The sequence below is a fragment of the Calliphora vicina genome, chromosome 5 (assembly GCF_958450345.1).
Source record: "Calliphora vicina chromosome 5, idCalVici1.1, whole genome shotgun sequence".
Taxonomy (NCBI): Eukaryota; Metazoa; Arthropoda; class Insecta; order Diptera; family Calliphoridae; genus Calliphora; species Calliphora vicina.
This window is the reverse complement of record NC_088784.1, coordinates 70,482,960-70,506,804: the sequence shown is the minus strand read 5'-3', so window position 1 is coordinate 70,506,804 and position 23,845 is coordinate 70,482,960. Positions and strand designations below refer to the sequence as shown.

Genomic DNA, 23,845 nt, shown 5'->3' with positions numbered 1-23,845 from the left:
TTCATTTGAATTGATTTTGAATTAATTCAAATGAATTTAGTAAAAATGAATTGCAATTCTTTTCCAATTCATTTGAAATTTTTTGATTTTGAATTAATTCAAATGAATTAGAAAAAAGAATTAGCAGTTCATTTGAATTAATTCCATTTCCAACTCATTTGAATTGATTGAAATTTGAATTGATTTTGTAAGTAAATCTATAGTAAGCGTCACTGTCGTTTTGTCATTCAACTAAGTTTTTATGTAAAAGACAGCAAGCATTACATACACTGTTATTTTTCCTGATTTTTGATTATTTGTGGAAGATAGTTTTATTTTTTTGAAATAAATTAACATAAATATTAGCAAAAAGTTTTCCGTTGGGTGGTCGTGGGTCACAAAATTTCAAAAATTATTAATTGCTTCATGAATATTAAATGTGTTTTGTCGATCAGTGTATTTTAAAATAAAAATCAGTTCTTCTTGAAGAAACAAACTCCAAACACCATTTTTTCATTGATCAGGAGCGGATACATGATATGGCTTTTCAATTTTTCGTACCGGATATTTTCATTTTGGTAGGAGATATTTTTCATTCCCCCTAGAGATTTGCTCTTGAATTTGATTGATTGCAACTCATTTTTGATTAATTCATTCATTTGAATTGCTAATTCTTTTTTCTAATTCAATTGAATTAATTCAAAATCAATTCAATTCAAATTAATTAGAAATGAATTGCAACTCATTTCTGTCTAATTCGTTTGAATTGATTCAAATTTCATTCAATTCATTTTTTCAATTCAATGAATTAATTCATAATGAATTAAAATCAAAAAAGAATGATTCATTTACAGATCTGGTCTATATGAACCTCTGATTATTTTACATTTCGAATCACAAAGAAATACAAGTCATCTGAATTCAGTTTCAACGATTCTCGAAAACTTTTGGATTTTCTCATATATGATTTTTTCAAGATTTTCTTCAACAAGTGGGATTAAAATATTTTGCCAAAATTGACTCATTGTCGATACAAATCTATTGTAATTCTTTGGAACGGCGTTTTTAATATAATTTATTTGATATATGGGGTATTCCATGTGAAGTGAAACAGCGTTTAGAACCGATGTCTTCCGATTGGGATGAAATTTGCACCAAGTTTAGTGGGATGCGAGAGATATATATCAATCCCAATCGCATCAGACTATGCCACCAAAAATCTATTAAATGAAAATACTTAAGCATTCCAAGCAAAAACTTACATTGAAAAGTAATGAGTTAAAAAGCTAATATCTTACCACTTATACATTGGCATTTTAAAACATTATTTTAATACGGCGATGTCATTGGAGGCAAGTACTTACCACCTTCGCTTACAAAAGGGGAGTTAAATAAGTATAACATACAAAATATTATTTTTCATCTCATTCATACCACATGTGCATATTTTTTGAAAATATTTGAAAGTTTTCAAGAAGGCATCAATTTGTATTAGATTTCAATCAACAAAAATTTAATCAATAAAACGTTAAAAGCGTTTTATTATGAAATAATTCTGAATTTCGTAAATCAGCTCATAAACATTATGTATCAGATTATATGCCAGCCATTACTAAACTACTTATATATAATGCAGTCATTGAAAAGTAATCAGTTCAGTAATTGCAAGTCATTACCAAGTTTTTGTTGCATTCTTTTAAGCAAAAAAATAAAAAAAGGTCCATTTTGAAAAACAAAGTCAACAAAGTTTTGAAATTTTAAGTATTGAAAAAATCAGTGATTTTACATAAAATAAAGTGATGTGATTTGAGTCACATTTTCCCGGTCCCTATTACCGACGACTATGATGTACATATATGAGTGTTGTCTTCATAGCATAACCTTAATCCTTAATAATCAATGCTCCATATCAATTTTTTTATATTTTGTTAAAGACATTTTAAAATTTTTAAACCACCACTTTGGTATTTATTAAGGATATATAAAGGAATAAAATGTAAAAATATCAATATCTGCCACAGTTTTTTTTGTGGATTTCGGTAAAAAAAATTAAATTGTTTGACAAATAAGGTCAATTTCTTTACAGTTATGAATTTTATATAAAACGTATTCAGAATATTATTGTTCGAAAGTTTTACTAAATTCGGAAACGTTACCCCTTAAATAGTGATGGTCAATGATAACTTTTGCAATAATGTACATAACAAAGTATCCAATTATATTCTAGTATCAGAATTATAAACTGTAAACTGCAGTAAATTTGTATCAATTGTCGTCAACGCACTAGTATCGTGATATGTAAAAATAGGACAATCAGAATATTAGTTTGGAGTTTAGTAGATATAATGTAGTGTTTTTAGAAAACATTTTTGACAACTATGTATTGCGAAAGATATTTGAGAAAAAATAATAAAAATCGAAAATTTCTGAATTGAAACTTAAATATCTTTTAAAGTTTAAGAGAAACTTATTGAAATAAACAGGATTTCTTGAATTACCTTATCTTCTTTATAATAAAACTTAATTTAATATCTGTCCGTATTTGTACAAGTTACGAACTTTACAAAGCTTTACAAACAATAGGTGGTGAACTTTGATACCCCGGTGGTCACATATCACCAGTAGTTTAGAATAGAGATATTTATTATAATTTTTCTTAAAGTCGATACCACTGTGACGGAGTTGGAGTGTCATTAGTGAGACATATACACAGCCTCAGAAGTGAGTATACACCAGGGAATTTTTTAAAATCATAAAAATCATTATATTCCTACTTAAATCTTTTTTTTAGGACCGAAACTATTATTGAACTAAATCTCCAACAAACCGAAACTTTTAAATTTGAATCGATGAATGGATTTTAAGATTTTCTTTATCTTAAAAAAAATCATATAATTTTTGGTGTTTACTCACTTTTGAGACTCATTGTACATATGAAAATATTTATAAAAACTGAAATAACACTGTCCATTTTTATTTTTTGTTCGACTAATTTACTACCAGGAATGCTCCTACGTTTGTAAAGTTTGATTCATTTAGTAGTTTATGAACAAACTAGTTCAATTGAACGATTCACTTGATTGAGCTAAATGAACTAGTCCAAATCTTTTCGCTCACTTAGTTCAATTTTTGAACTATGAACTAGAATTATTCAAACGTACTCATGAAATGACCGGAAGTTGTATACACGCAGAGAAAAAATATAGTTGGGCATGGTTTCTGTAAACATTTCAATATTGTTACAAGTTTTTTAACTATATTATAGTCACAGTAACCATTTACATGATTGTGGTAACCATAATATGGTTAACTTACGATTCACATGATTGTCTCAACCATATATATGGTTACAGTAAACATATATATGTTTGTGACAACCATTTATATGATGAAGGACTTATCATATTATGGTGCTCTCGGCTTAAGGCTTATCATAATCTGAGTACAACATATAATGATAAAATTATTCATCATAAATATGGTTGCCACAAACATATATATGTTTACTGTAACCATATATATTGTTGAGACAATCATGTGAATCGTAAGTTAACCATATTATGGTTACCACAATCATGTAAATGGTTACTGTGACTATAATATAGTTAAAAAACTTGTAACACTATATAAATGGTTACAGTAACCATGCCCAATTATATTTTTTCTCTGCGTGTATGAACATACATTTTTAACTAAATATTTCAATTAAATAGAAAAGTAAAATACACTTAATTCTTTTCTGACATAAACGAAAGCAACTGAAAATATTTAGTCCGAGTTATTTTATATTGTTAAATAATATATTTTTTTTTTTCATTTGTAAACCATTAAGTTGCAAGCCATTTATTTTATTCCCGCAGACAAACCATCAGTTGCTTAAAGTGGTAGTTCACTTAGGTCGTTCAAAATCCAAAAAAGAATGATTAAACTAGATGAGCTGCCCAGTTCATTTTTGAACTATGAACTAAAATGAGCGGTCATTGAATTGTGATTCTATAGCGCAAAAATCTTTTTTTCAAATAAACCAGAAATTTTAAGCAAAACTTTTCCCTGTATCTTAATTTATAAGAGAATTTACATCAAAAGCCTACAAACACAACATCGTCCTTCCCACAGCATTGGTATGAAAGTAACTCATTGAAATGTTCTACTAAAATATTCATGGCTATACGTGCTAAACACTGCAGTTAAAATCAAAAAAAAACAGAAAAACTTAATATATATTGCAGCCTCAAACTGTTTCTATGTCAAAAGTAACACTACTCTCACGTCCTAAGGACCTTTAACTAACTACGAATAGTTTATGTAATAAATTAGTTTCTTAATTAACTTGCTCTTAAACATTGTAATAAATCATTTGTACTGGTTAGTGCTGTCAAATTGAAATCCATCTTTGAACATTTCGCGCCAAAAAAAATAAGGTGCAAAAGTCTAAAAATTAGCCAATAAATTAACCACCACCATTAAAAAACTAAGTAAAACATATATAAAAATAAAACTGAAACTAAATACTTTTAAGGTTTATGCACTCGAGCACAACAATTGCTGTTAAATTTTTCGACAAACCACAAAATTTCAAATACTCACTAACCTCTTAATAGCCCTAGAAACTTGGTTGTTAGTCGGCCGTTGTTGCAACCCCATCAAGGGGTTGAGCGCAAAGTAAAATTCAAGCAACAACAAAACATTCCACTAAACAAATTGAAAATATGTATTTTGTAGTAAAACATTAATGAAACGAATATTAAATAGACCTACAAACAATCAGCTTTATCACATCTAACCATCCACCCACCCAATCCTACCCATTTAATCAGTTGCATATTCAACACGGCACATAAATTCACCACTCACTACCATATTGATACTCTTGATGCCCAGTTAAAAAAGGAAGTAAAGAGAGAGAGAGTGAGAGTACATAGAGGGCAAGTGAGAATTATAACACTTCCAATGCATGCTCCTTTCACAGACATTTATTAGAGCTATGTTGTCATTTCTGGGCACTTTTTCTTCTCTCTCTCTATTTCAGTATAACAGCCAGTGTTGCCACATAAATTTTACCCCATTTCCCAAATTTCTATTTCAAAATTTATGTTAAAAATGTTATCCTCAAAAGTTTATTATAGACACATATTCAGCCTAACTACAAAAGTCTTAAAGTCTAATTTAAGTCCATAAAGTTGACTATTATTTTAAATTTCGTAACATTACCATTGTTTTATTATGTATTTTAAAAAAGGTTTTTGTTTTGAACATCTATTACATTTTGTGTAACGAGTTTCACCTATTTATTCCATATAAATAGTAAAATTTTGCATATATCTGAACTTTGACCTCGATGCGCGTCCAGAAATCGTTGCCCGATTTGGCTCAAATTTTCAGCACTTAACTTTTAGGCCTAGTGTCACAATATTCCACCCGGCACTCTTCAAAATTTTAACAAAAAATGTTTTCCATACAACTGATTGTCACTCTAACATTCATAGAAAAATATTTTCATTTATTTGAATGTATGTATTGGAAAAAGTTTTGAAATAAAGTTGACTTTAACGAAAATTAACTTTCTTTTAGAGTTAGGCTGATTATTTTTAATTAAAACATGAATTCTATTAAAAAAATAAAAAAAATTCTAACTTTTTTTATTTGCAATCAATAAAGATGGGGTATATTGATTTTGTCATTCCATTTCTAACATTTCGAAATATTGGTCGTAGAACCAAAACTACTAGGTCCTCATAAGATTCCAAGTCGATCTAGCTATGTCCGTCCGTCTGTTGAAAACACGATAGGAACCAAATGAAAGGAGCTAGCAGGCTGAAATTTTTCACAAATACTATCTGTTTGTTTGGTATTGAAAATAAGCAATATCGGTCCATGATTTCATCTAGCCCCCATACACATGTCCCCCCGGAAAGCTGAGCAGTCATATGTTGATTATGCGTCAATCCTGATAAAATTTTGCACAAATTAGTTCTAAGTACTCTGAAATTATACTCTAACGAATGGCGAAAATCGTGCACATCAGAATATAACACTCTTACTTGTTAACATTATTTTCGTATCGAAAATCTCTCACAGTGATTAAAATAAAAACTACCATATTACCAAACATAGAATGTTTTTCAAAAAAGTAAAAAGTTTTCGGTTTCAATACCAATTCTCTCTGATAAAAACATAAAGTATTTTCTCTATCGGGAAATTTTATTAATAATATTTAAATATCTTTTGTAGGCTTCAAAAATCTACATTTTCATGATATTTTGTATTACACAGGGCAACAAAATCTAAAAAATTTTAGAGGCTTCTTAAAACACTACACAATTTTGATGTATTGAGGTTCCAGTAGTACAAAAATTTTAACAAAAACATAACATGTAAAATGTACACTCAAAGTACAAGCTTGAACGTATATAAAATTTTCTGAAAATTAGTGAATTCACTTAATTGTAAATAAATTCGAAAATAATCCATCGATTTTTATGGTCGATATCTCATTTTATTTCTATTACATGTGGCTTTGCGATATAGCAATAAATCTGAACAATTTCTGCCGTTTTTGATTTTTCATGATTTTTTTAAAACAAAAAAATTTGATATTTTCACGTAAAAAATATATTTTTTGCTTCATTTTGTTATTATAACTCCGAAACTAATGAGCCGATTAAAAAGCAATATATATGTGAAAATTTTTACATAGCATGGGGAAAATGTATTGGAAATTCAATCAATCGAAAGAAGAACATTAACTACTAAATTTTATGTATATAATACAAAAAAGTAAAATTTTGTGAAAATGAGTGAATTCACTTAATTGTGAATAAATTCGAAAATAATCCATCGATTTTTATGACCGATAACTATTACATGCGGCTTTGCTATAAAAAATAAATGTGAACAATTTTTGCCGTTTTCGATTTTTCATGAGTTTTTTAAAATCCAAAAATTTGGTATTTTCATGTAAAAATATATTTTTTGCTTCAATTTGTTATTATAACTCCGAAACTACTTAGTCGATTAAAACGATATATATAGGCAGATTAAAGTTTATGTAAATTTAAACTTTTCTAAGTTTATTTTAATAATATTGGACTAACCCTTTTTGAGTTATCATAAATTATGTGAAACGTCTAAAAAAATTCACAATTTTAGAAAAAAAAAATTTAAAAAAATCTGTCCATAGAATTTAAAATTTGGACCATATTTGTACTACTGGAACCACAATACATTAAAATAGTGTAGTGGTTTAAAAAGCCTCTAAAATTGTTTGCCCTGTGTTATTAATGAGGTGGTGCATCGCGCAATAAAATCGCTATTCTTTAACGTGAAGACAGCTATCGAAGGTCTCAAGGCAGGAAAATCTCCTGGTATGATAAGTATACCTGCCAAACTCATATTACGAATTGGATACTTCCCGGCCTCCTGGAAAAATTACTACTTGAATGATTGATACCACACCTTAATACTAATAGTATTATTCCTAACCATTAATTTGGTTTCAGAAGAAGACGCAGTACTATTGAACAGGTTCATTGAATAACAACATTTATTAGGAAAGCGTTCAAGGGGACCCTAGGTAATCTAGAATGAAGACAATTACCACTATAGGGTAACCTAGAGTGCAGTCTCTTGAAACGTTTATTATGTACTGCACTTTAGAAAGTAGTTATTGTTCCAACCGGAAGTAATCTATTGGAGAGTTGTCGGATTAAGGTTTGTTTACAAGCAATCAGTTATTGGACTGTCTATGAGATTTATTTTTAAATGATTATTTCAGATCAGTAAAAACCCATCAAGTAACCAGTTTGGTAGCTAGTAAGGTAACTGACTCTATGTAACCGGTATATGAATTCAATGCGTTGACTATGTTGGACCATTGTTATCCAAGAGGTTCTGGACAGTAACCTAGAACTGGTTGGAATGATACCCAGTAGCAGCTGAACAACTTTAGACACACATCAATGAATTGGAGAAGTGGCATCTCAAATAAACATGAAATTCACTTTAAGAAGAGATAGTTGCCCCCCAATTCAGATTAACAATGTCAGGATACCCGAACAAAACCATGGAAGGTATCTTGGTATCATCTCCATCTCATGGACCCACCAGAATCAAATTGAATCAAAAGTGACACATATAAAACTGAAATCTATTCAAATGCACTGGTCCTCCATCAGACCTAGACATGGACCATAAGATTCTCCTGTATAAAACGGTTATACAGCTAATATGGTCTTATGGCATCCAGCTATGTGGACTTGTCTCTTCTTCTAATATAGAAAAAATATAATGAAGGATAAAGTAAAGGTATAAAAACATGAGCTCCTTGTTGCGTTAGAAATTGTAGCATTCATAGGGATCTCAATGTTTCTGAAATATGCCTGGAGATTAAATGCTCTGCCTTGTGAATTGTTAGTGAATTGTTATCCTTTTAAGGTCAGTGAAGTAAATTGTTATCCTTTTAAGGTCAGATAGACTGATAATATTATTGATGAATACTTTTCGCTGGATATGAGGGTGTCAATATCAACAATATTTATGAATCAGGTTAAGACGTTAATACATTGGGTAAAGTGAATGCAATATTTCCAAATTTTGTTGAAATTCCCAAATTAATCATGAAATCCCCAATTTGAAGAGAAATCCCTCATCTGGCTACACTGATAACAGCCACTCGCATACCCTCTGTGAGACTGGATTGTTTCGGTGACGATTGAACGATAGCGTCATATACATACCCCCAATACATAAGAACTTACAACATACTTTCCTACTGCCTTTAACATTAGCATGCTTTTCTATCTATCAGACTGTTCTTGAGTTGTTTTCTTCATTGTTGTTTTTACGGTGAAACACCAACAGCAACAACACAACATATTTGCAACATAAAACCCCCAGCGTATGAAGAAATAAGGTTAAAAATCGAAATCAATAAAAAATTATTGGACTGATCTAAAATTAGACGTACGCAAGAGAGTATTTTATTGTCTACCACTATTTTTGGCCCCCAAATCCTCATCACACCACAACCCAACGCCCCCAATACTCACTAACTATGTGAGAGAGTACAAAATAAAAAAATACAACAACAAAACTACAAGTAGTAAATAGAATTGAAAACATGACTATTAACCCATATTGACTTAAGAAGGTTGACTTTTACCACGAACATTATAAAAACCGTTAAATTTAAATTACACACTAAATCGACTATAATTGGTTGAATTAAAAAAGAGTTAATGATTTTTATTACTGGTTAAATGAAAACTGTCATTATAGCTCACATTTAGACAATATTTTAATGATTAAAATATTAGTAGAGTTTTATTTTTAAAACGGGTGGAACACAAATTTTTATAGTTTGTGGCCATAATATTTTTGAAATTAACTGTTTTGGCTGCTAGTATCATATATGTATATGTTGAAAAGTGTCAAACCTTACATATAGAAGACAGCATTAGCTAGGAGTTTTATTTAATTACTTTGACCTTTGCTATGACATTATGTCAGTCAGGAAAGAGTTAGCATATAAAAAATTATGCTAAAATGCTATTAAAATTATAATAGAACATATTATTTTAGTTTAATAAAAAGATAAATTCTCAGCGAGTTGTTAAGTTTTCCCTAATTTATTTGACACGTAAAAAACATAAGCTAGACATGTTATATATCATTGGATAGAGGATTTTGTCTACTTTTCAAAAATGTATATAAATTTTGACAATTATAAAATTCATGGAATACTTTTTTGAAAAATATGACGAAAAATGCTTTTTATTGAATTTTGCATAGATACAAATTTTTCAAATTGAAATAAAATTTTTATTTATGAATATTTTTTAATGAAATTTCACAGTTATGTAGATTTGTTCTATTTAAAATGGAAAAATAAAAACATATTTTTAAAGTTGTTATCAAGTATCCCGCAATTCCCAAAAAAATCTTGAAAAATCCCAAAAATGGGATTTTTTCGTTTTTTGGCTATAATATCCATACCAGGGGCGGGGTTATCGGAACCCTTTACAAAATTATTAAGAACATATTGGGCCATCTAAAATAGGTTACTATATTTTGATATCGAGTATGCGATTTGAGAATTTTTGCCCTAAATTTGAATTTTACATAAAAAATAGGCATTTTTTGAATGGACCTGATCCCGTCGGTATCAAAAATTATAAATTTTTTTTCATTTAAAATATTTGACATAAAGTTAGCTTTTCAAAAAGTACAAATTCATTATACATCCTCTTAGAAATTTTTTAGATAACTTAAAAAGAATAAAAGTACATTTTTCCCAAAAAAATTGCGAAAAATCGCCTTTTTTAATTTTTTTAAATTCAAATGCATGTAACTTTGGACTCTGCCATGATTTTTAAACACTTTTTTCTTTATTTGATATATAGATCTATTGTTAATCATATAAAGGAAAAATGGATAAAAGCGGGGAATATTTGGAACTGCGGTCACCAAAAAACTGGAGTAGGGTGGGTAAAAATGTTGAAAATTAAATTTTCAAATGCGAATATCTCCTAAGCTATAAGAGATAATTGATAACTACGACGAGGAGAAATAGGATCATTTTAAAAATTGAACATACCCGAGGTGTCCTACTTTGGGTACCCCTGGTCCAGGTCCTGGTGGGCTCATGAGGTCCAAGTTCAAAACTTAAACTCGACTGCACTTCCTCTTTGCGCATGTGAAATTTCGTTCCAATCGTCGTAAGGGTTTAGAAGTTACATATTTATTTCCATCATTTTTTATTCTCATACCACTGTGCAAAGCTAGTCGAAATGTTGCAATACCTGTTAATAGCTATTTAGAAAGAAGTGGTTTGGAAGTTTCGCCTCATCCGCCTTATAGTCCAGACCTTGCACCGCACAGTGGTATGAGAAAAAAAAAGAGGGAAATAAATCTATAACTTCTAAACCCTAGTCCGCTTTGAATGAAATTTGACAAGCGCAAAGAAGAAGTGTCGTCGGGTTAAAAAAAGTACTTTTCTTCTTTTTAAGTTATCTTAAAAAATTTCTAAAAAGATTTATTAGAAATTTATACTTTTTGAAAAGCTAACTTTATATTAAATATTTTAAATGAAAACAAATTTGAAAATTCTTGATACCGAGGGGACCAGGTCCATCCAAAAAACGCCTATTTTTTATTTAAAATTCAAATTTAAGGCAAAAATTCTCAAATCGCATACTCGATATCAAAATATAGTAACCCATTTTAGATGACCAAATATGTTTTTAATTGTTTTGTAGAGGGTTCCGATAACCCCGCCCTAGGTATGGATGTTATAGCCAAAAAACTAAAAAAGAACATTTTTGGGATTTTTCAACACTTTTTTGGGAATTGCAGGATTCCTGATTACAAATTTCAACATTTATTTTTAGTTTTCTATTTTCAATGGCAAGATCTATATAACTGTAAAATTTTATTAAAAAATACTCATAAATAAAAATTTAATTTTAATTGAAAAAAAATTATGTTTTTATGAAAAAATAAAACTTAACAACTGGCAGGGATTTTACCTCAAATCGGAATAAGGGTTTAGAAGTTACAGATTTATTTCCCTCTTTTTTCACATACCACTGTGCACCGTCAAACTTTTATTTGTTTCGATCGAACCTGAACGCTCTCTCTGGGATACGCTTCACTTTGGAACAGAGTATCCGATATTGGCATTTATTATGGCTCAGAATCCATATGATGCCAGAAAGATGGGAAAATGTCATACCTAACAATGGCCAATACTTTGAATAAATTTTTATTGTACAAATGTTTCAAAATAAAAGCTAAACATTTTAAAAAATCCCGCAGTTTAAGTCGTACACCCATTTATGTTATGCTATTTTAGTTGTTATCATAAGAAAATTTAATTAAAAAATTTAAATATATTTTGTCTTGCTCTACTGATATTTCAATGTCGCGTTCTGGTACTTAAATCATTGTTTTTTAACAATACTCTAACAATTCTGGTTGTAATCAAGTGGTTAAACATTTTTAATTCAAATCAAAATTTAGTGGTTTTGAATAAAAAAAAATTAATGCATAGTGTGTTTCAAAGTGTGTCTCGGTTGCTATCATAATAAGTGTATATTAAAAAACTAATAATATTTTAATATCCATATTTATCAACAATGCGGCACTTGTGATAAATTAAAAGAGATGCACTTATAAAGAGCAATCGAAACTGACATAAACAAATAGCAAGCTGCTGAAAGAAACGAGGGAATCATATTAAAGGTTGTAAAACAACTAAAGCAAATACATATTACAACATGACAACAATTGCTATAAAAAAATGATTAGATTTCTTTATTATTTTTCACTTCAAAAACGTAAGAATGTCGCGTTCTGGACAGTGGAAATTCTGTGCAAATTTCATGACTTGGGATAATTAAAAATTTGGATTTATTGGCTTAATACAAATAAATAATACGCACTGTGGTTCAAATATAATCATATTGGAGCAAATTATTTGGAAGCTGTGCTCTATTATAAGTATTTGTCGATTTAAGTAAGTGGGTTCGAGTAGTGTCCCAGACAAAAAATATTAGGACACATTAAAACAGATTACTTTTAGGACATTCCGAACAAAAATAAGTACTTTTTCCAGTAGAATAATAAGTAGTATAATCTTCAAATTCCCCTTATTTTTCTGGTTTTTTGTAAGTAAAGTTTTTGCTGGGTATGGTCTTTACTTGAATATATTTTTGGTACATCGTATTGTGCTTAAATCACTAAAATTTGATTCAGAAACACAACCGGAAAACAATTTTAAAGTTTTTATATGAAAATCACGCAGTTTTCTAATAACACTCTGCTACAAAATGACACTTTTTGTCAGAACTTGAAAATCCACCCAATGGAGTTTGTAGGCTTAGGTGAGGACATACTAAAACCGTTTTCAAAGATTTTGAAACACCCTCAAAATTTTGAGTTATTTTGAAAAAATCGTTTTAGGGTAGGTCGTAGTACTTTATACCTCTAACTCACATATTCTTAGACCGATTTCAAAATTTAAAACAATTGAAGTTAGGTAAAGAATTAAGCTTTCATTAAATGTAGGTTGTTGGTGCCTTTTCAATTAAAAAAATAATTGTATTGACGAAAATGGTAATTAATATGACAATTGATTTGTCGTAATTAAAAAAGGTGTTAATGAAAACTTGAATAACTTTTACAATTTTCATCCGATTTTAATAATTAAAACGATGGTTTGTTAAGAACTAAATTTCCTTAATAAATTTGTATACATTTTTATAAGCTACCATATCACAAAAGCGACTAAAATCAAAAAAGTTGTTAAATATTGTTTTTCTTTTAGATATTCTTAACAAAAACAATACTTATGACTTACAAATGCACGTTATTTTAAAGCGCATTCAGTTTTCTTTCCAACCCCGTTTAAAAATTTAAAATCGGACTTAGACTGACTGAGTTACAAATTGATAAGTTCACGGACATAACTGAAAACGGTTTTTTCAGAAAAACTTCTGAATTTGAGGATGTTTCTGAAATTTATTGACACAGTTTCTAATGTACTTGGCAAGCCCTATAACCCACGGTCGTTTTCCAAGTTTTTTTCCATCGTAGCACTTTTCATATAAAATTTTTAAAATTGTTTTCCAGACGTATCTCTGAATCAAGCCCTTAATTTAGATTCTCAAAGACTTTTATTTGAAAAGAATTCATTCATCCTTTAAATGATTAAATTTTTTATAATTTAAATCTAATCCAATGTATTTGAATTAAAGTAATTTGAATGATTCAAGTCATGGAAATATAACCATATACGGACCAAAAAATGGGAAAAAGGTAAAAAAAATAGTATATTTTAAAGTTAGTTGCGATTTTGACAATTTTTGTTCTTTATGACAAGAGCTACAACTTTGCCTCAGAGGGTAAATCAAAATTCCGAACGGTTTGCAAGATATAAGCCTGAGAAAATTATCACTTTTTTGCAACAATGACACCGAGGCCCCAAATCTTTGGGCTCCCATAAAAAAAAGTGCACGACTTTTGGCAAAACTGGGAGACACGGGTCTTTTTCTTTGGTATTTTATCACGTATTTTATCACGTATGGTGTCCGTATATGGTTATATTTTTTCGTAATTTTATTTAAAATAATTGCAGAGAATTTTAAAGAATTTAATTTTCGTTTAATGTAACTTAGTTCAAGGAACATTTTTATGAATTTGTTGTTGTATACATGTTTGGAAATACTTATAGGAAAACTTTTATAGAGTATTAGAAAAGCCGAAATTAAAAAAAACAAAAATTTTTGTTATTAAAATTGGGCGTTGGTTTCATAAGACCTGAAACTTTCTTTACCGTGGGGATAAGCTAGGGACAGAATTCGCTCTTGGATTGAATCAAACTCAGGCATGCCAAAGGCAAGGAGAAATTTTAGAATGCTTACTGGACTAATTACCGAACATAGTGGTCTTAGAACCCACCAATTTTGTTTAGGTAATGTTGGGGCAAAATAGTGCAGATATTGCGTTATGCATGATGAGACCTCTGAACAAATGCTTAGAGACTGCCCAATATTGGCGTCGTGCATATCGAAATGATTCTGAAGGGCTTTAATGGCACCTGGGGATATAATTATCTCTCGTAAAACATGGTAATTGGCTGCATCACAACAGAAACAGTGTTGTAGAAGTTTAACTAATTAGGGCATGAACGAATTAATTTGTTAGAGTTAATTTTTTGTATGATTTACTATAAGATAATGTGTAGTATGTATAAATAGAGAAGGTAGTGTGTTGGTAAGTCTAGTGTAGGAATTTTGCTAACTATTTAAAGTTCTACTCCATCTGAGGTAAAGACTACAATTTGTTGAGATTGTGTTTTTCTAGTTCTATATATAAAAAGGGTCTACTCAGATACTCAGTGTACAACTAAAACTATTCTCTATATTTAACAACAGGTCAATATTTGAGTATATATAACAAATGGTTGAGGAATATTTTAATATTTAAGCCATAATATTCAATAATAAATTTTAATATTTCTTTATAACTAAATTAATTACTTTTTTGCAAAATATTTTCCTTTGAATTAAAATGATTATATTATAATTTGTCTACTATTATTTTTTTAAATGGTTATGAATTGGATGAATTTATTATTTTGTATTACAATAAAAATATTTTAAATAAATTTTCTGTTCACTCACCTGCTTTGCTTAGTCTGTGAATTTTGAATGTTTTCTTTTAAACCTTGGATCGAAAGAAATATTTTTTTAAGGGGATTTTGTTGTTTGTATATTTTGTTTGGTTTATTTTTTATTTTATGCTTCGTTCTTCTATTTCCTTATATGTCTAAGACGTTGCGCGTTTTTTGGTTTTTTCTTTTGTTGATTTTTCAAATAAATGCCTTTTGTTTTAATGGTTGTATGCGTTAGAATGTAATTGAAATTTAAGCATTTCCATTTAGTAACTATCTAGTTTGGGTTTTAGATTTTGCTGTAATCTGGAGAAGTGGTTTTTCTTTATACATCGGTGACCGGATAGAACACACAATTTTATTTTATTTTTTTTTACAAAAAATGTTTTATTTATTATGTTTATTAATTGTAGGTGCAGATTTCATGACGCTGAAATAAAAATAAATATTTGTACTTTTTGCAAAAAACATACGATTATTTACACCATTTTCAACATAGACAATGAAGTTTTATTTCTCACCATAATTGTTCTCTTGAATTGTAATTTAGATTTAAAATTAAAAAAAAAATAATTTTCATATTATAAGACTTATTAAATAAGTTTCCTTAAGTCCTTTTTTGTTTTCATAGAAAGCCGGTTTGCTTGTTATTCGAAAATTTTAAATATACTAAACCGGTTTCGGGTATTGACTGTTTTTTTGCTGGGTTAGACGATCGTACGACCGTTTAGTTAATTTCAGATTTAGTTGTTTTTTTAAAACACTAAATATGACAGATTTATTTTAACACTCTACCATGGCTAACATTATACACGCAGAGAAAAAATATAATTGGGCATGGTTACTGTAACCATTTACATAGTGTTACAAGTTTTTTAACTATATTATAGTCACAGTAACCATTTACATGATTGTGGTAACCATAATATGGTTAACTTACGATTCACATGATTGTCTCAACCATATATATGGTTACAGTTATGATGAATAATTTTATCATAATATGTTGTTCTCAGATTATGATAAGCCGAGAGCACCATAATATGATAAATCCTTCATCATATAAATGGTTGTCACAAACATATATATGTTTACTGTAACCATATATATGGTTGAGACAATCATGTGAATCGTAAGTTAACCATATTATGGTTACCACAATCATGTAAATGGTTACTGTGACTATAATATAGTTAAAAAACTTGTAACAATATTGAAATGGTTACAGTAACCATGCCCAACTATATTTTTTCTCTGCGTGTAGCAACTAATAGAAAAAGCTTACAGAAATGCAGCAAAGAAGCAGGATACCTTTCTATGTTCTTTAATTACTTTTTTTCAAAGAGCCAAATACCGTTCCACATAATGAAGTTCGGGACAGTTGGGTGGATTTGCCTTCCGTGGAACAAAATTGGCATTATTGTTTGATTACCACTAAAGGGCTTTTTTTCTATAGTGGCTTGATACCAAATCGGCTCAGAAATATGAAGGCAATCTGTGCAGTTTTCAGAAAGGTAAAAGACGTTTCTGTAGACACTCCATAATATACATTTCTGTGTTTAACGTGCCTAATGTCACAAATGATTGGCTTATGCAAATGGCTTGTCTGATGAAAAACTTCTTGGGAATTTAGTTTGTTCTTTGTCCGATATTGTTCTTTAACATTACCTCGTACATCAACTACATAAAAATCTTGACCCGGAAAAAATCTTGACTCCATCACAAAACAGGTGTATTTTTCGTTCTTTTGCTTCTAAGTTCATTACCGCATTGCGATTTGGAATTTTATACGACTTCAACCCAGCGTTAGCTTTGGCTCTCAGATGATTTAACTTTACGAGTTGCTTTTGTGATAGAAGTGTTCGGTGCTCTGCGAAAGACTTATTCGTCTTATTCAGTTTAATGGCTTTTGAAACACTGTCACTATGAACCATTAGATCGTTTGCTATTTTTTTGAAAGTTCATATTGAATTTTTTTGAAAATTTTTAATTATTTTTTGAAGTACTTTTTTTTTGGCTGTCCATTTTGACCAAATAACATATTTTTAAAAACTAACGTGTTTAAAAAAATAATAATTTTTTGGATATAGGACATGTTATGGCTGAAATAGTATGTATAAGTTTTTTTCTGACTCACTCAGTTTGGAATAAAATATTTTTTTTGTCTTTTTTTTGACTCGAGAAGGCCAATGCTTTACTTTAAGGGCCACTGATCTCCAATATTTATCAACCGTTCTAGTATTTATCAACCAGAATTAATTTCTGACATTAGGGTGTATATTAAGGTGGTAGAAACAGAGATATGATGGATAAATACTGGAACGGGATACTTAAACTAAATTGGTAAATTGGCATTCTCTAGACAAAAACATTGATATATCCCATTTTAAGATCCGACTGTAAATTCCAAAGATATAATTAAAATTTTAAAAAGCGATCCCTATGTTTGGCTAAATTTGTTTTTTTTTTAACTGTTTTGCAAAAATACTTTATATTTTTTTTGTGAGTTACATCCTAATATACATTGAAATTACCGACCGTTGGACCAGTTTTGTCCGATCACGGGGGTGTACGCCTATGGAATCGTATTTATATTTGCATCTCTTGCTTAAAACCTGGAATGTTCATCTTAGTTAGCTGTTTCTTTGCCCGTCGCCTTTATATTCAAACTTATGGCCACTACAAACCAATCGAAACACAACTTGTTAACTTGTGAGGCCATTATTACATTTTACGTTAGAAAAAATTTAAAGAATTACACGCATTTTACTCCATTCAAAAGGAACATTACTGTGTTACGTAAAATTTGGATCAGGTTTTGTATGAGTGGTCCGCGTTTGGCCAAATGAGCGTCCACTTAATTTGTTATAAAAACACTACCAAAAACATGCGACCGATGCACAGTGGCGCCATTTGAGTTTTTTCGTTGCAAAAATCATAACTTTTCAACCAAATGAGATAATCAAACAAATTAAAATGCATATGATAGATAATTGATCAGTCTATGAAATGAGAATGGTTCTATGGAATTTTATGGGAAGTTTTTTTTAAAGGCTTTTATGATTTTAAATTGTTCCAGAAAAGATTAAAACAAAAATTTTAAACAATTTTTTTTGGTTGGTTTATCACGGTTATATATCATTTTTGGAACCATGTCTTTTTTCAAAATTTTACCTCTAGCAAAAAATGGGACAATAAAGGGCAGCAGGAAATTTTTGCATTAGGTAAAGAAATAATCAAAGAACTTATTTAAAAAATATGGCAAATATAGGAATTTTTATTTTTTTTGTTTATTTTCCATCAAAGTTGAGAAATATTGAAAAAATGGATAGTTGGTTAATATCGGTTTACTTGGGCAAAGCAAACAGTTTTATTCTTTTTCTAATAAATAGATCTATCAATAGAATCAAAAATAATGACGATCCGTTACATAGATTTCGATATATTGTATTTGAATGCGGATCAAATTACATAAAAATGGTCTGTTTTTTTGAAAACTGAAAATCGGTCAACTTTGAAGGGCTATATCTTCTGAACCAAAAATCTGATTGTAATAAGAATATAATATTTGAAATCGTTTACAATTTACTGTAAAATTATTTTATTTAATATTTTTAGGGGCACCACTGTGCGACGGACAAAGAAGCTGTCAGTTAGTAGAGCTTTCACTGTATATTCTAGGAAACATTTTTGGAAATTTGCAAGCCCTAGTTTTTTAATAATATTAAAATGTAAATGAAAATTGTAATGCAAATTGTTCTAATACTTAAAACAATCTAGCTCTTTTTCCCTTTATACAAATACATTTAATTAATTATTTAATTATTGCTTTTTAAGCTAAATATCACATCGCAACAAAAAATCCTAACTATTATTAACGACTTAAGTTGTTTGAATGAATTTTGCCAAAAGAAAAAATAATTTTCCTATACATTTACACAAAATAGATTTCATTTCCTTTGTTTCGATTATAGCAGCCAAAAAGTATGCTTTAGTATTTCTTAATTCGTTCTTATTTTTGTATTTAACTTTGTATCTGCACAGGATCATCATGTCAATGTATGTATGACATACATATTTATTTATTCTTGACCTAGCAAAAATATAGCAAACACGAGAACTAAAAAAAGAGGAAATAAAAAACTTTCTTTGTCACAATTGGAAATGGTGTAGGCATGTGTGTGTGTAAATAGATTTAATTAAAAATACAATCTTTTATAAGCAGTTTTTTTTTGTAGTTTTTTTTATTTATTGTTGCTGTTGTTGTGTATTTTGTATGTATGTACATATAAATATTGATAAATATTTTTTTATTTTGTTTTTGCTTTTACAGAGTTTTGAATAGCTAAAGATTATATCACTTTTAGTGTTGTTGTAGTTTTTTTTTTGTTTTCTAAGAACAACAACAATAATATTTGTGTCTGTTTTTTCTTTGGTAAGCGATTTCGTTTCTATGATTATACATAGTTGTTTAATGTTTTATCAGCAACATCAATAACGATGTCGATGTTGTCTGACGACGACGTCGTCGTCATCGTTGTTGGCGTTAGCGCAAGTTCCGTACATTGACGTCGTCATGTTTTCCCTATAAAGCCACTGACATACATTTCACTTGTTCGCCAAGAACAACCATTAACAATGAGACACAAACTCACAATAATCGTCATTTGTCACATACATATTCATGTATATCTAGTAGTTACACTCTTAACATTAACGCTCCTGTTTCAAAAAAAAAACACTCACACACACAGATACTTCAAGTGTCTTTAATGGTATGCGTGAGTGTAATCATGTATGAGTAATATTGTTTATGTGTGTGTGTGTATGTGTTGGTATGATGCGTGTTTGTGCGCCTTGTACACTACGCACTTCTGTACAGCGCATCGAGAGGAGTTTTACACGAAATCAAATAAAAAAAACTTTATGTGTGAGTTATTTCTTTTCCTTTTATGTTCCTTTATTTTCTTGTCAACTTGTTTTTTTTATTTTTTTGAAGCTCCACGAAATGGTTCAACAATCCTACGAGAAAAATAATGAAAATTTACAATACATATGAGTGAATACATAGCTCTAGATGTATAGAAAGTATACATGTGTAATTATATAGACCAGGGATGGAAAATCTTGTTAATTTTTCATAAGTTTTGAGAATAATACAAACATTGATTTGCTTCATTCGGCTTTGTCGATTCTGATATATCTTCATCTTAGTATACTTATTTTTGAAAAAATTAAAAAAACTTTTTTGGAATAAGCTATTGTTTTTGTTTAAAGCATTATTGTGCAATGAAAAAAATTGTTTGTTATAGTCCTTTAAATGTGTTTGCGGTTAATGCAAATTTCAAAGCCTTTTATTGGATATACTTATTGCTTATATACAAAAATATGTAAAAAATCTATACAAAAATCCTAATCTCTCAGCCATTTATAAACAGATTTTAGATATAGAGAAATTTTCATGATTGTATCTGTTATATAAGGACTGGCACTTCCAAATTATAAGTATTTGATAAGTGAATATTGCAGAATCTGATCATTTTCATACATACACTTTGAATATTTTCGAGATGCAAAACCCTCTATCTATCATAAAGTTCCCAATAATGCAAAATTTTTAAAACCATTTACACAGTGCAAAAAACACACTATCATGACAGTATGCGTTCGATTCTACTACCAAAGGGTAGTAAAACCCTATACTCAGTTTGTCTATTTTGGTGAACGATTTTTTTTATGGGCCCCCAAAGATTCTAAAAATCGGTGGGTCTTCAAAAAATGGTGTCATCAGTTTTTTACCAACAGCTAATTCAGAGTTAGTGATTGCCCTTAACTTTATATGGCAATAATATAGCTAAGAGTCCACCAAATAATTTTTGTTAAAATTTTTTCCCAAAAAATAGCTTTTTTGTGTACTTTATTAGGATTTTTTTTATTTTTTTTAGAATAACTTCCAGGGCCTCCTAATTTTTCACTAACAATATTTACAAAATTTGTTGCTACGGTAAAGCTGAATAACTCTTGTGAACATATCAATGCATTCTGAACGTCTCTAGTCACTCTAAATAGGACATAAAGATCACTTTGTACCTTAACAATTTTCGTTTTTACTATTTTTTGCCGCTAAAACAAAGATTTTTTGTTAAAATAGTAAGATCATGTCCATACTTGTCTGTTGTGCTGTATTATTTACTCGGCTAAGGTATTCGGAATGGGGATCAGTGGGTGGACCCTCAAAGTCTCACATTTAAAAAAAATCACCAAAAAGCCATTTATGATCCGAATAAGTTGAAATTTAAAATATGGATAGTCCTTCAGAAGGTCTACAAAAAATATGCCTACAGATAGGTTATCTCTTTTAGTTCAAGATATATTTAGGTTTAATTTTTTTTTTAAATTTTTGTCAATCTTTTTTTCGTATTTTATATATGATGGGCCTACGGAAAGTTGAAATTATCTCGTCCCTATAAAAAGTTACACGCATCCAAAGTTGAAGCATATTTTTATATATTTCAACTTTGTATGCTTGTGTTTTTTAAGTTTTTTCCCAAAAAAGTCCACATATTTTTTCTTTTACAGAAAACAAATTTTCTTCTGCACTACATAAACTTTTTTTATGATCTGAAAAGAGAATTTAATGCAAAAACGTATAAAGTAAAATTTGACTCACATAAGCGGACAGTCCTAACCAAACATGGCTAATTTTGAAATAAATTTTTTGGTTTGAGTAAAAAATTCGATAAATCCAAAGCACCGATCCTCAAAAACTTTTCATATTTGTGAAGCCCGATATGTTGTTTATATACATACAAACCGTTTTTACTATCACACTGTAAATAACGTCAAAGTGGTCACTTTTCTAAAAAAACTCAGTTTTTGAACAAATTTTCCCGGTATTAGGAATTTCGAGGTTTAAAAACAAAGATGGCAACATTAGTGATGCCATTGATTTAAGAACATTTAGATCTATACTTCTTCCAAATTTTATTGTGATGTCTGTAACCGTTAAAATTTTACATTTATTAAATTTTTATATTTTTCTTGATGGAAAATCACCATATTAAAATAAATTTTTAGTTTTTAAGGTAATTGACGTCCGAAAAAACACAAAATTCTTTCATTTCACTAAAATGTCAATCTTCTAGTCATGCGGTTTCTTCCGATATCAAAAACTTATATAAAAAGCTTATATTTACTCTTTAGAAGCTCCACAAACCTTGCCCACTTTCAAAAATTTTAACGTTTTTTCATTTCTCGCTCAAGCCCGTCTTGCGTGATCAAGATTGGATAACAATTTGCCCATTCTTCGTTATTGCAGCACAATAGAGAAGGTCATACTTTTTTAACAAAAAATCTTTGTTTTAGCGTCAAAAATAGTAAATATAAATATAGACCCTCGATATGTATACTACAATTCCTACACTTCTCAAACTTATTTCATTCTCGGAAAATATTTAAAAAAATCTGTTCTGTGACAAGGAAAATCGTATTCTAGAGATCCAAATAAGAGTTTCTTATTTGGAATCGTACCTCAAGGAATCGTACCTCTAAAATTAATTCTAAAGTGAATTTAACTAAGCATATTTTTTCAAATTTGTTTATTATTTTTTGTGCTTGTTGAATACTCCGCTACTTAAGCACGCTAAAACTATTCGTGTTAATCATTTCACTCATTGTGAGCAAATGTTATGTTGGTTTAAAGTTTAAACTAAATCTTAAAGATAAAGATATGCTGATTCTCATAGCCGCATGATTAATATTATTGATTATTGATACATCACATTTATATCTATCATACGCTCTATAAACAAAATTTATACATTCAGATAAAGTGCAAAAAATGGTGTATATCATTTGGAATAGTGATAGTTTGATGTTGTGTTATGTTAATTAATTCAGAATTAAAGCATGTCATCAATTCATTACATGAAATCAGTTTTTTCAGAAATTGGCCAATTGTAGAAAAAATTGTCTAAGTTGCTTTATAGTCTAAGTAAAGGCCTTTGAAAAACCTTTTGTTTGATATAAGTAAATTGTCTATGTAGAAAACATCGCATAGTAGATGTTAATTTGTAATATTTGTACTTGTAGGTATTAATAAATTTAAAAAATTTAATGCAATATGAATAAATTCACTACAACTGATGCCCAATTTTTATAACCTGTTTTCGCTTTTATCTCAGCCATTTATGCATTGATTTCAATAATTATTTCAATACGGACAAATATCGGAAACTAGAAAAAACTAAAAAAAAAATACACAAACTAATGTTTCTTTTATTTTCATGTAGTTTTTTTAATACTTCTACATTATCCAACTTAGGTTTTTGACAACTAAGTTAGGTCTCTGACAGGAGAATTTCCGCTCTATAAATATTTCATTATGGTCATATATTTTTGTTTATATATAAAAAAATATACATAGAGCGGAAACTCTGTTGTTAAAGACCTAACTCAGTTGTCAAAAACACAAGTGGTGAGCACGTGTTAGTGAAAACAAAAACAACACTTGTATATCAGATATTTTTGAGTAATCTTTAGTTTATATCTCAACAATTTATTTGTGGCCCTATGCTCCAACTCGAAACGACGGGAATAAATATATATATATATATATTTATTGGCTGATTGGCTAATTTTTAATACCAAAATTCTCATGATAGCATTGATATCACAAATTCAAAAGTTATTTAA

General features: G+C 29.2%; 1 protein-coding gene across 2 annotated transcripts in view; it reads right to left on the bottom strand.

Annotated features, from left to right (window-relative positions):
- Positions 1 to 15,260, bottom strand: part of brp (bruchpilot) — a 205,482-nt gene extending 190,222 nt beyond the window's left edge. For both annotated transcript variants that reach the window (XM_065510616.1, XM_065510617.1), the window contains exon 1: positions 15,162 to 15,260. The gene's annotated coding sequence lies outside the window, so the exon portion shown is untranslated. The remainder of the gene's footprint in view (positions 1 to 15,161) is intronic.
- Positions 15,261 to 23,845: the final 8,585 nt, after the last annotated feature.